Source organism: Ceratotherium simum, chromosome 13 (assembly GCF_057802395.1).
Source record: "Ceratotherium simum simum isolate JZ-2026a chromosome 13, ASM5780239v1, whole genome shotgun sequence".
Classification (NCBI taxonomy): Eukaryota; Metazoa; Chordata; class Mammalia; order Perissodactyla; family Rhinocerotidae; genus Ceratotherium; species Ceratotherium simum.
In genome coordinates, this window is record NC_141912.1 from 5,328,966 (window position 1) to 5,341,800 (window position 12,835).

The 12,835-nt window shown below is 39.0% G+C and overlaps 1 protein-coding gene across 1 annotated transcript in view; it reads right to left on the minus strand.

Annotated features, from left to right (window-relative positions):
• Positions 1-12,835, minus strand: part of LYRM4 (LYR motif containing 4) — a 175,652-nt gene that overhangs the window by 133,337 nt on the left and 29,480 nt on the right. The gene's annotated exons all lie outside the window — the stretch shown is intronic.

A 12,835-nucleotide genomic window follows, 5' to 3' on the forward strand; every position in this document is an offset into this window, starting at 1 on the left:
TTCTGGGATGACTAAGCAAACACATATAGGGGAATAAATCTACCACAAACAAGTCACATATAAATGGCAAACTGCTACTGAAATGCTCCTTAGATTACTGGTTCTTTGCAGTTATTCACGTCTGGCTTCCCTCCATTAACATACATAATTGACCTTTAACGTACAGAGACAAAACAAGAATTAAGAAGCGAAATGATGCATCACATTCGCATGCATGGATCACCAAGACAGTGATCCATGCCAAACTTGGGTCAGCTTTCCAATCTTATCTCATCTTGCAGGGGTTTCTTCCTCTTGTGTAACATAACACGTAAAAACCCACATTGGCATCCAACCATAGTCAAGAGCAGAGATTACACTGTGCTTTTCTCCATCTTTAAAGTGCACATATGCACACCTCCTCCTGCCATATAAATTACATGTAATACAGGACAGCAGGTCAAGAGCAAGGCTTTCAAATCAGACAGGCTTGGGTCTGAATTCTTGTTTGTGTGAACTTGGACAAGCTTCTTAACAAAAGTTTATGTTTCCTCATCTGTCAAATAGGCATAATACCACCTACCTCTCAGGGCTGCTGGGAGTTAAGCTTTATAACCTGTGTCTCGAATTTGGCACAGAACGTGGTACACAGACTCAACAAATGAAAGCTATTCTTCTTCTTCTTCTTGTTATACCTTAATACAAAGCAGTATTCCCCTCTCCTCACGTCACGGCCTCACCTTCATTTTGCACCCTTAGGGTCATACCACAGTGCGTGTATAGAGGGTAGAATGGTCTGGATAATTAGCCACAACAGACGATTCAAGAGTTCTTAACCTGATACACTCCCACACTCAGACAGCCATGGCCTTAACCCTTATGCCCACCCCATCTACACCAGATTGAAGACAAGCGACTAAGGAGAAGCAGCCCAAGGCAGACACATCAGACATGATTTTTTCTAGGCCTTTTATAATCTCAGATGACTCTGCTTCTAACTTGAAACACCAGGTAAAGAATTCAGATGAAACTATTAGTAACATTTAGACATAGAAGAATGGAAATAGAGACAAAGAAATCAGAGAAGGGGGATACAATTTCCTTGGGAGTTGGGGGTGGGTGGGTGTTGAGAGATGGATACAACTTACTGGGGAACTTTGTTTTAGAGACAACTAATTTTGTTTTAGATAAATTTCTAAAATAAAAAGAAATTTTAAATTAAAAATTCAAATATCAGGTCCATTTGCATTTAAAAGCAAGAGTAAAATGAAATCCTGTAATGTTAAGAACCATAAAGGAGAAAGGAAGACAGTTTAGGACCTTGGACTTTTAGAATGTAAGCCACTACCCAGACTGTCATCTTAACCCTACACGAACCAACCGGAGTACCTGTACGGGAGCTTCTGGGTGCTCGGTATCAATCTTAGGGCGGCAATGATTGGAAATGGAATCTTTGTACTAGCAGAAGCTATATTATAATGGGCTCATTCACTTACAAAGGCATATGGGAGGATTTTACTAATAGATTATATTAAATATAGATTTTCCTCATGTATAGCTGCTAATCTAACAAAATTTTAGATAGTAGCCAGGTAAGCTAAAAGCAATTTCTGGTGTATTTTCTTGCCCAGCATAATGGTTATTTATATAATACACTATTGCTGTTCCTCCTCATACCCACGCATTCCTCCAAAACAGTTTCTTTTTTGGTGGTGATGGGAGTGGAGAGGGGAGAAAATGATTTAATTCTAATATTTTGTTCCACATGCAGAACTGGTTTTATAACAGGAATTTACCTCAGGGAATGACCCATTGCTTTAATTCTTCACTGAGGGTGCCGCATGGACTTTTTGGAAAAATAAAATGGGCAATAGCAGACATTACTAAATTCATTTTTCTAAAAGCTAGTGACTAGCCCAGAATAGCTAGGAAAAAGGAGTATGGCTTGGAATGCAAAGACCTAAGTTCTCCCAAAGTTTACTAAAATCTGAAAATAGCTTAAGACACTCAACCATTTATATCAGTTGAGCTTAAGGTCCAGCATTCTAAATATTCTGCTGTGTATTCTTGTTGTCTCCTCAAATCTGCAAAGTCCATACCTAAAGGAATGAAGCTCTAGATCCTCGAATTAAATGTGTCTAAAGCAATAGAAAGTTGTCGTTTTGATTTTGGATGCACCTTTGACATGACTGACATAACGGTTCCCTCCTCTTTTTCTTTTTTTTTTTTTCTTTGTGAGGAAGATCAGCCCTGAGCTAACATCTGTGCTAATCCTCCTCTTTTTGCTGAGGAAGACCAGCTCTAAGCTAAAATCTATTGCCAGTCCTCCTCCTTTTTTTCCCCCAAAGCCCCAGTAGATAGTTGTATGTCATAGTTGCACATCCTTCTAGTTGCTGTATGTGGGACACAGCCTCAGCATGGCCAGAGAAGCGGTGCATCGGTGCATGCCCGGGATCCGAACCCGGGCCGCCAGTAGCGGAGCGCGCGCACTTAACCGCTAAGCCACCGGGCCAGCCCCCCTTCTCTCTTTCTTTCTCTTCCTCCTCTACTGCCGACTAAAACACAAGGTGTCCTCTTTTGCCCCAAGCGAGGACACTGCACTGGCTCAGAACCATAAAACTAACTCCTACTGCAGAAAGAATTTTTCAGCTGTATGCATTCTTATTCCAGGTGATCATAATGTGGTAAAGGTAATCACAAATCGGGCTGAATCTTCAAATTTTGTAGGAGAGAGCTAACCACCAATTATTTCAATCCTGCTCCTGCCTTGGTTTTTATCATTTACATTTTTTTCACCACTACTAAGGTAAACCATTCTACAAATGAAAGAGGAGAAATTACAACAGACACCTCAGAAATACAAAAGATTATAAGAGAATACGATGAAAAGCTATATGCCAACAAATTCGACAATCTGGAAGAAACGGATAAATTCTTAGAATCATACAACCTTCCAAAACAGGATCAAGAAGAAATAGACAATTTGAATAGAGCAATCACAAGTAAGGAGATCGAAACAGTAATCAAAAACCTCCCCAAAAATAAAAGTCCAGGACCAGACGGCTTCCCTGGTGAATTCTACCAAACATTCAAAGAAGACTTAATACCTATCCTTCTCAAACTCTTCCAAAAAATTGAGGGGGGTGGAAGCTCCCTAACTCATTCTATGAAGCTGACACTACCCTGATACCAAAACCAGACAAGGACAACACAAAAAAAGAATATTACAGGCCAATATCCCTGATGAATATCGATGCAAAAATCCTCAACAAAAAACTAGCAAATCGCATACAACAAATACATTAAAAAGATTATACACCATGATCAAGTGGGATTTATTCCAGGTCTGCAGCAGTGGTTCAACATTCACAAATCAATCAACGTAATACACCACATTAATAAAATGAAGAATAAAAATCACATGATCATCTCAATAGATTCAGAGAAAGCATTTGAGACGATACAGCATCCAATTAAGATAAAAACTCTGAATAAAATGGGTATAGAAGGAAAGTACCTCAACATAATATAGGCCATATATGACAAACCCACAGCTAATATCATCATCAATGGTGGAAAACAGAAAGCTATCCTTCTAAGAACAGGAAGCAGACAAGGATGCCCACTCTCACCACTCCTATTTAACATAGTACTGGAAGTCTTAGCCAGAGCAATCAGGCAAGAAAAAGAAATAAAAGGGATCCAAATTGGAAAGGAAGAAGTGAAACCCTCACTATTTGCAGATGACATGATTTTATATATAGAAAAGCCTAAAGAATCCACCAAAAAACCTTTTCTTAATTGAGTGATTTGTCTTTTTGATTGATTGAGAAAGTATCTAAGAAGCAAGTCCTGGGCCGGCCCGTGGCTTAGCAGTTAAGAGCACGCGCTTCGTTACCGGCGGCCCGGGTTTGGATTTTTGCATCTATGTTCATCAGGGATATTGGTCTGTAGTTTTCCTTCTTAGTATTGTCTTTGCCTGGCTTTGGTATCAGGGTGATGTTGGCCTCATAGAATGTGTTGGGCAGTGTTCCATCTTCCTCTATTTTTCGGAATAGTTTGAGAAGGATAGGTATTAAGTCTTCTTTGAATGTTTGGTAAAATTCTCCAGAGAAGCCATCTGGTCCTGGACTTTTATTTTTTGGGAGGTTTTTAATTACTGTTTCAATCTCTTTACTTGTGATTGCTCTATTCAGGTTCTCTATTTCTTCTTGATTCAGTTTTGGGAGGTTGTATGAGTCTAGGAATTTATCCATTTCTTCTAGATTGTCCAATTTGTTAGAATATAGGTTTTCATAGTATTGTCTTATACTCTTTTGTATTTCTGTGTTACCTGTTGTAATTTCTCCTTTTTCATTTCTAATTTTATTTATTTGAGCCTTCTCTCTTTTTTTCTTGGTGAGTCTAGCTACGGGTTTGTCAATTTTGTTTATCTTAAAGAATCAGCTCTTTGTTTCATTGACTCTTTCTACTGTTTTTTTTTAATTTCAATTTCATTTATTTCTTACCTCCTTCCACTTAGTTTGGAGATTCCAGAACCTCAGTCCTCGCGTGTATGGCTGCCTGGGTGCCTCAAACGTCGCCTGTGTTGTATGAATAGCTTCTGTTGGAATATAAATGTCCTTTTTGTTGTGTCTTAGAGGAGGAGAGTTCAATGGAGGAAGCTCACTCTGCCCATGATGCTGACGTCACTCTAGATTAACTTTTTATGTGTAACTTTTTGATCTCTCTGGAATTTATTTTAGTAGGTGTTGAATACGAATTTAACTTTACCCTTCAATGTTATGTGTTTTCAAAAGAAGCATATAACTTTATATTCAGGATGATCTCAATTATGGAAAATATAGGTACAGAAAAACTAGAAGTAAATCTAATAGCAGGTTAACAATAATTACTTTTGATTATTGGAGTTTATGCTTTCTAAATTATTACAATAACCATTATTTTGTAATAATTTTTAAGTTCCTAGTGACATAATAAAATCAATAATATATCACAATAACAAAAAATCTGCAAGAAAGAAGGTTCAATTTATGTGAGAAGAGATTGGGGAAGGAAATATACTTAGATAAATACATATAGCAAGGTGAGATATACAATGGGGAATTAAACTAAAGCAGTGCCATGCGGAATAAAGAGGAAGGGATGGATCGACAAGTACTTAGTAGATAAAACCAATAAGCTCTACAAGTTTATTTTTAGACCGTTTACACTGAGGCAATGTCCAGCACACTGCCAGAAATATGGTTTTGGATTTCCAGTGAGAAGATCCAGGCTGGCAATAAACTTGAAAATCACTGACAAGGAAGACTGAGGCAAAACCATGGGGGTAGATGAGTTGGTTCCAAGGAAAGCAGTAGAATGGGAAGAGAAGGTAGCTTTGGACAGAACCCTGGAGAAACCATACCAATATTTAGGAGCAGGCAGAGAGGGTGGAGTAGAGGCAGGTAAGACAGGCGACAAGAAGGTAAACTTTACAAGCAGAGAGTAGATAAGATTGTCACAAGTCTTAGAAAAGTTAACACAAAGGCTGAAAAGAGCCCAATGAATTTCTCAGTGAGGAGGTCATTAGTAACTTTAGCAAGAAAAACATCAATGTATGCTTATTGATTACAATGTAGCAAATGTATGGAGAAAGAAAACTAAATTCTTGGAAATACACTCATAAATAATAATTTGGCCTAGGAATAAATTCATTACATAATAAGAAAATATTTTTAAAATAATGAAAAAGATAATGCACAAAATCTTTGCAATGTCATCAAAGCCATACCGGATGAAAATTAATGGCTTATAGATGCTTACTAGTAATAAAATAAAACCAGAGCTTAATAAATTAAGAATATTTCCTAACATTTTAGAAAGGCAAAATAGTATCTCATGAGAAAATAGGAGGAAACAAGGTATTTAAAAAAATGTGCCAAACAAATTAAAAAAAAACTGGAATTAGCAAAGACAACTGAGTTTGTTCTTTTCTTTATAGCTTCTCGGGTATATATCAGAAAACAAAATTATGAGGAAAAAAAAAGAGTGAGGAGGATTGGAAGTTTGAGAAGAGGGGTTAAAACAATCATTTCAGAAACTGAGAGCATGAGCAGACTCCAGGACTTGCTACGCAATAAGAAGGGGCCAGCTGAGGTTGCTAACATCCAGTACCGTGGTACGAATTTGCCAAACTGGGTGATTTTTCTTCAGCTGTGTTCAACTGCCAAGCGTAGTTATGGAAAAGAAGATGTCTGAGGAAATCCCCAGTTGCAGTTTTGACAGATGAGTGTAACAGAAGGGTAATGAGAGAGAGGAAAACTTTCCAGGGCTCACAGGAGGTGGTGCTAGAATTTCCTCCCCAAGGTCACGCACCTCTGAAAGCCCCAGTCCTTAGAACTTAGGCTAGCCCCCAATCAACCCCCTTTATGGGATTCAAGTCCCAATCTCAATGTCCAATAATAAACAAAGAAATTTTGGTAAATTAATGGACTATATCTATTAAAATAATAAAAATGAAAATTATGTACAAACAAGAAACAGTATATTCAAAACACTATGACCTAAAAAACAATTTTATATAACTGCATGTTTTAGATAAGCTTCAATGGAGAGTTTTTTAAATTAACTTTCTCTTAAAAAAAAAAAAAACTAATAAGGTAATGGAAAAAGAAAAGCACCACCATCCTGTAGCAGATACTCCCCTCAGGCCCTAGAGGAAAAGTTTGGGAGCATTTCTGTCCAGGCTTCCTTTTTTGGTGCTTAAAAATGTTTAAAATCTTTAACCTATAATTTATCAAAATTAAACTTCCTTTTTTTTTTTCCCCCCAAACCCCCAGTAGATAGTTGTATGCCCTAGTTGCACATCCTTCTAGTTGCTGCATGTGGGCTGCCACCTCAGCATGGCCGGAGAAGCGGTTCATCGGTGTGTGTCTGCGATCCGAACCCGGGCCACCGGCAGCGGAGCGTGGGCATTTAACCGCTATGCCATGGGGCCAGCCCCTCAAAATTAAACTAATTATTACTTGGCTCTATCCTCATAGCCACTGACATTTTGTTGCAAACAAGATTTTTCAAAATGTAAACCAATTTATCAAAGTAAAGGCCACCTATAAAACGTTGTCTAGCTCTTTTGCATAAGGCATACAGATCAAGCTGTGGTGAGGTCCTGGCTTCTCTTTTCTTTGGTTTTAGACCTGAATATTTAGACAGTGCAGTACCCTGCAAGCTGGAATCTGAGAGCTGATGGCTGTGGCTAAGATCCACAGTCCCCTCCTCACATGTTCCTGGACTAAAAGATGAACATGTCCTTCCTTCGTGGAGTCCTGCAAACTAGTCTTGTGAGGGAAAAAACAAAGATAATACTCAGGTATTAATTGTCCTCACATCTACATATCCTCTTCTTATGGAATTGGCCATATTCCTTTTAAAAGTATCACTGTGTCATAAAAGCTCTGTGTGCAGGGATGGGATTTTCTGGCTTCCTTTTTTCTCTCCACCTACCAGAAATGAGCTTGACGTAGTATCAAAAAAGCAAGTTCAAGCTTTCATCATGTAATAAGGGTTAACAGTTAGGCTTTAGATTATAATTTTCAAAATTTTATTTTAAAATCATAGTGTGAATTAGCCAATGTAAGACATAACCTTTAAATGATGTAAAATTTATAGAGAATAACTATCTATGGTGGAATATTCAATTAATTCTGGATTTACCACTTTATGGGGGGAAAAAAAGCACAAACTATGGAAATTACTCTTGGCTATTAAACTCAAATTTCTCTGTTAAAATTTCCTATCAGTGTTGCTAAAAGGGAGCCAAAAAAAATGTATTCTGTTTTATCTTTTCCTCCTGCCATTAGTCATCAGCAAGAATAAATGAGCAAGGACAGAAAGAGGACAGGGGCACGGATAAGTCACTTAACTTGTGCTCAACATATTATTAAGCATAATTCACATAGCAAAAAAATGCAGAGCAATTCTCCCTCCCCCGTCCTAGAATGTGTGTAACAGCAGAATATTTGATAGGTTATTCAGAAGAAAAAAAAATCTACATAAAAACATTTCAGGTATACAGTAACCTCACTCATCTGCAAGAAAACTAGAAACCAGGAGGTAAATAAAAACGGTCTCTGGGCCTGGAATTCATGGCTGCAAAGTACAGTCAAAACCTTGGTGAGCTTCCCCTGGGTAGCCTGGCTTTGAAAGGATAGCAAGGGACAAGCTGGGTCTCTGTTCCCTCAACCCATGAATACTGGACTGAATCCAGGGCAAGGGAGCCCATTAGCTAACTTTACTTGCCTATTAGGAATTAAAGGGTTTTGAACTCTATATGTAAAATTTACGCAAATTAACACATTAATCACATCCCTGGATTTATTGACAAAATCTAGTAGCCCTTTCCCCCTTTGGAGAGCTTTAATTTTGCCTTTCATAGAGAACAGGCATTGCTAAAGTCTTGTCTAGTCTAAAATTCTATGAATTTAAAAATGCGATTAACCTCTACATCTCCTGGGATGTTATAAGCAGTATCAGGCATGGAATACCACGCACTATAATAAAAAGCGATGGTTATTTTGATCTGGGTGCTGTATTGCCTTGAAATAAAGTTTGTTTGCTTGGCTATTTATAATACAAATAACTTGTTACTGCATCTTTCTTCCAAGTAGGTCAAAATATTTCCATGCATTACATAATCGATTTCCTTAACATCTCTGTGAATCATCTAGGAGGTGTTTGTGTGTTAGAATTTAATTTTATTTTAAAGAACTTGAGGACTTTAAGACTGAAGAACGTTGAGCAAACATTTGCATTTACAAATTCTGTTAATGTTTATCATGTTTTTCATATTAATACTGACTGAATAATATTAGAACACTTGGCATTTATCTGCCAAAACAAGAAAAAAAGTATACATGGTAGGTCAAACTAAAAATGCAGTCTCAAAATAAACTCTGATGATTAATATAAACCCAGATCTCCTCATTCTGCCATTGAACTGGTGACAGGAGTCTTCCCCTGTGGGCTTACTACATCTCTCCCCTCAGGACACGCTGTGGCTGAAGAAACCTGGCCACAGGCTGTTCCTGTAACCCTCCGTGTCTGTGGTCACTACATAGAGCTCCTGTGCCAAAACTGCCTGCTTGACTGGACAGCCTAGCTCTTGGAAATCCTCTTGGGATACAGATGATTCTCAAAGGTGGTGACACCTTCTGGACACTTAAGAGTATGCCTTGGTTAGAAGACATGGAAAAGATAGGAAATTGAGTACTGTTATGTTGACAGGAGCCAGGATACTTTACAGAATTGTAAACAAGTGCAGAAGAGGAATGCCCTACATTGCTAATAAAACTCTTCACTGTATCTCACTGGATTTTTCCCTTTGAAATCTGATATCCTTCTTCTTATTGCATAGGTCCAAGGTGCCAGCAACTGCTGCTCTTTGGATGCTGATCATAACTGTGTAGATACCAGGTCTAACTGGTAAAATAGGAAGGGCTTTACACTCCACCACTCATATTTTAGCACTCAAAACCTCAGGGATCAGAAATCTGCAACATACTCTCATTTTGAGTTGCATGAAACTTTTATTACTTGGCCTAAATCCAAGGCTGACTTTTCCATACACGTAAATGCTCAGAGCAAGAAGGTATCTGGCCTCAGCATTGTTTGTAATTCCACGATCTAATAAGCCCTGTCCAGAATCAACAAATGGCGTGTTCGCAGTGGGTATTTAGCAACCATTTTGATGTAGAGCAGACTAACTTAAATGAGTTCCATCTTCATTTACCTACTAAAAAAATTTTTTTTTTTCCTGAGGAAGATTAGCTCTGAGCTAACATCAGTGCCAATCTTCCTCCACTTTATACGTGGGTCGCCACCACAGCATGGCTGACGAGTGGCGTAGGTCCACACCTGGGATCTGAACCCATGAACCTGCGTTGCTGAAGCAGACAGCGCCGAACTTAACCACTATGCCATGGGGCCGGCCCCTAAAATTTTTAAATTGTCCATCTTGCATTAAAGGCACACAAGTGTGATAAACTGTATTTAGCAAAATACTTAAAAGAGCCATTGTCAATGGATTCACACAAGAAGAGAAGCCCCATCCTCTCAGCCCATGTTCACTACACTGAGGTGCAGTTGGGAAGCTCTCTTCACCGAATTCTTTTGCAAAACATATGGTTCCTAGAAATAAGGAGGTCTCATGTCTATGATCAACAATGGCACACAGAAAATGGGTGATCTGGCAGATTGGGGGAGGGCCTTCCAATTGCCTAGCTGTGCTTTCAAGAACCTAAAGTAGGTGAAAACCAGACTTGACATGTGGCCCAGCATTTCCCAACATGTGTTACATGAAAATACTGCTATCCCCTTGGGAAGAATTACAAAGAATATCTGCAAATAAAAGCAGTGAAGAAACCTGGAAACCCATGAAGACAAAGTTAGGCATCTGGATTCATTCACAGAACCTCTCCCCACTCCCAATAACACCGATTACATTTTGGGAAATGCTGATCTAGACAGAACTTCTACCCAGGCAGCTCCTTCAAGGTTCAGAGCCTGGTGGTTGAATGGGCAGGTCCCAGACTCTGTGGCAACAGCTCCTACTCATGAATGAGCCCTGCTCATTCATTAAAGGCTATTTACAGAGCATCGCAATCAACCTTGAACCCTCCCCTCACAACAATAGCTAACTGATGCAACACACTTACTACAGCCAGGCACTGCTTTGTTACTTTACTTGTATCTCTTAAACCCTCTAACAACACGGCCTAAGAAGCACATCAGTTGATCTTAGACGCGTTAATTCCATTACTTACAGCAGATATCTTCAATAGATTCCCTATCCCCTTCTCCCAAAAGGCCCCCTGCCACGCAGATCCCATAGCCAAGTCCAAAGTCAGATCACAGTAACAAAGGGGATCAGAACATTTCATCCCCAAATACGCCACTTTGGCATTTGGTTATTTTGAGCTGTGGCAATTGAGAAGTGGCAGATGCAGGAGGGGCTCTCTGTCCTCCTCCTTTCTGCCTCAAAGCAGGGCATAAATTTCCCATGAGAGAGGTGTCCTCCTGATACCAGGAAAAGAACATTCTTATCACCAGAAATGGGGATTCTATGCTGAACTGAGTACACAAACCATACTAAAACAACCCTTATCTTCCATTAGTTTCCCCCATATATTTCCTAGTCATTTTCCCACAATATACTGCCCCTAGAAGCCCAAATCCTTTCCTTTGCCTAGTCACTTCTCCACAATTTATCATCCTTTGTTAAAATGGTATATAAGCCCCCAAGTCTAACTGCTTCTTTGGGGTTTTCACTTTTCCATGGAGAACCCTCCCCCATTCCATATAAAAATATTAACATGAAATAAAATTCATATGCTTTTTCTCCTGTTAATCTTTTGACAGTTTAATTTGCAGGTTCCAAGCACAGAACATGAGTATCCTCTTATAGTTTTTCTCCCCTACAAGGGTCTATGGGATTGCTCAGGATTGTGGGCAGTTTTGACTTTCAAAGACACTGATCCGTGGAAGTGGAGCCCAGTCTGACCTGAGGATCTTTTATCAGATTGGCATTCTACAGCTCTTTCCCCAGCCTGTCCCTTAACTCCTCCACTCTAACTAACAACAGGTGCAGTTGGGAAAGAAACGTGGTCAAAAATTTGACTCTAATGTCAAGCTATATTTCTTTTTTTTTTTTTTGTGAGGAAGATCAGCATTGAGCTAACATCTGATGCCAATCCTTCCCTTCTTTTTGCTTAGGAAGATTGGCCCTGAGCTAACATCTGTGACCACCTTCCTCCACTTTATATGGGATGCCACCACAGCATGGCTCTACAAGCAGTGTGTCAGTGCGCGCCTGGGTCAAGCTATATTTCTTAAAACAGCCTGTACCATATATTTTCCATCATACTGTTAAAAAATAAAAGAACAAAGTAAAAACTCTCATTGTTATTTAAAAAGACTAAATTTAGCACTGCTTTATATATGTACATAAATTCTTTTTTGGTGAGGAAGATTCACTGTGAGCTAACACCTGCTGCCAATCTTCCTCTTCTTTTTTTTTTTTTGGCTTGAGGAAGATTAGCCCTGAGCTAACATCTGTGCCAATCTTCCTCTATTTTGTATGGGGGTCACCGTCACAGCATGGCTTGAGAAGTGGTGTAGGTCTGCACCCGGGATCCAAACCCGTGAACCTAGGCCGCTGAAGCAGAGCGCACCGTACCCAACCACTATGTCACTGGGCTGGCCCCAGCACTGCTTCATATTTGAAGTATTAGTTTTTGGGGAATCTTCACCATTATTTAAAAATATTTATTCTGTTTCTACAATACCCCTGAGATATATAGAACAATACTTTTGTGAGATGTACTTACTACTCAAAGGGAAGTCATTGGTCAATTGCTTGTGTACTCATACACTCATGCATTTAGGCACCAGATACTATGTTAGGTACCAAAAATTCAAATGGAAATAGGCCAAGGCTTGACAAAGCTCCTGGGGTTAGGGACAGATTATAAATTACTATACCAGGAGTATACATGCAATGCTCTGAGAACAAAGAGGAAGAAGGGAGTAACTTGGTCTAGGAGTTTGGGAAGTCTTTCTGGGAGGTTGACATCTTTGAAGGATGAATACAATTTCACCAGAGTGGAGAAGCCATTCTGCAAAGGGAGGTCAATGATAAATGCAGAAATCAAAATCCTGTATTTCTATATGACTGGGAAAATGTATGGAAAAGGAAAGAGAAAAATATGGAAGAAAGAACAGAAAGTTTTGGAGGAAGGAAAGAGGGAAAGAGAAGGACTACTTTTTTTTAAACATCATTATGTGAACATAGGATGGAGTTCTCTGGTAATATTTAGCT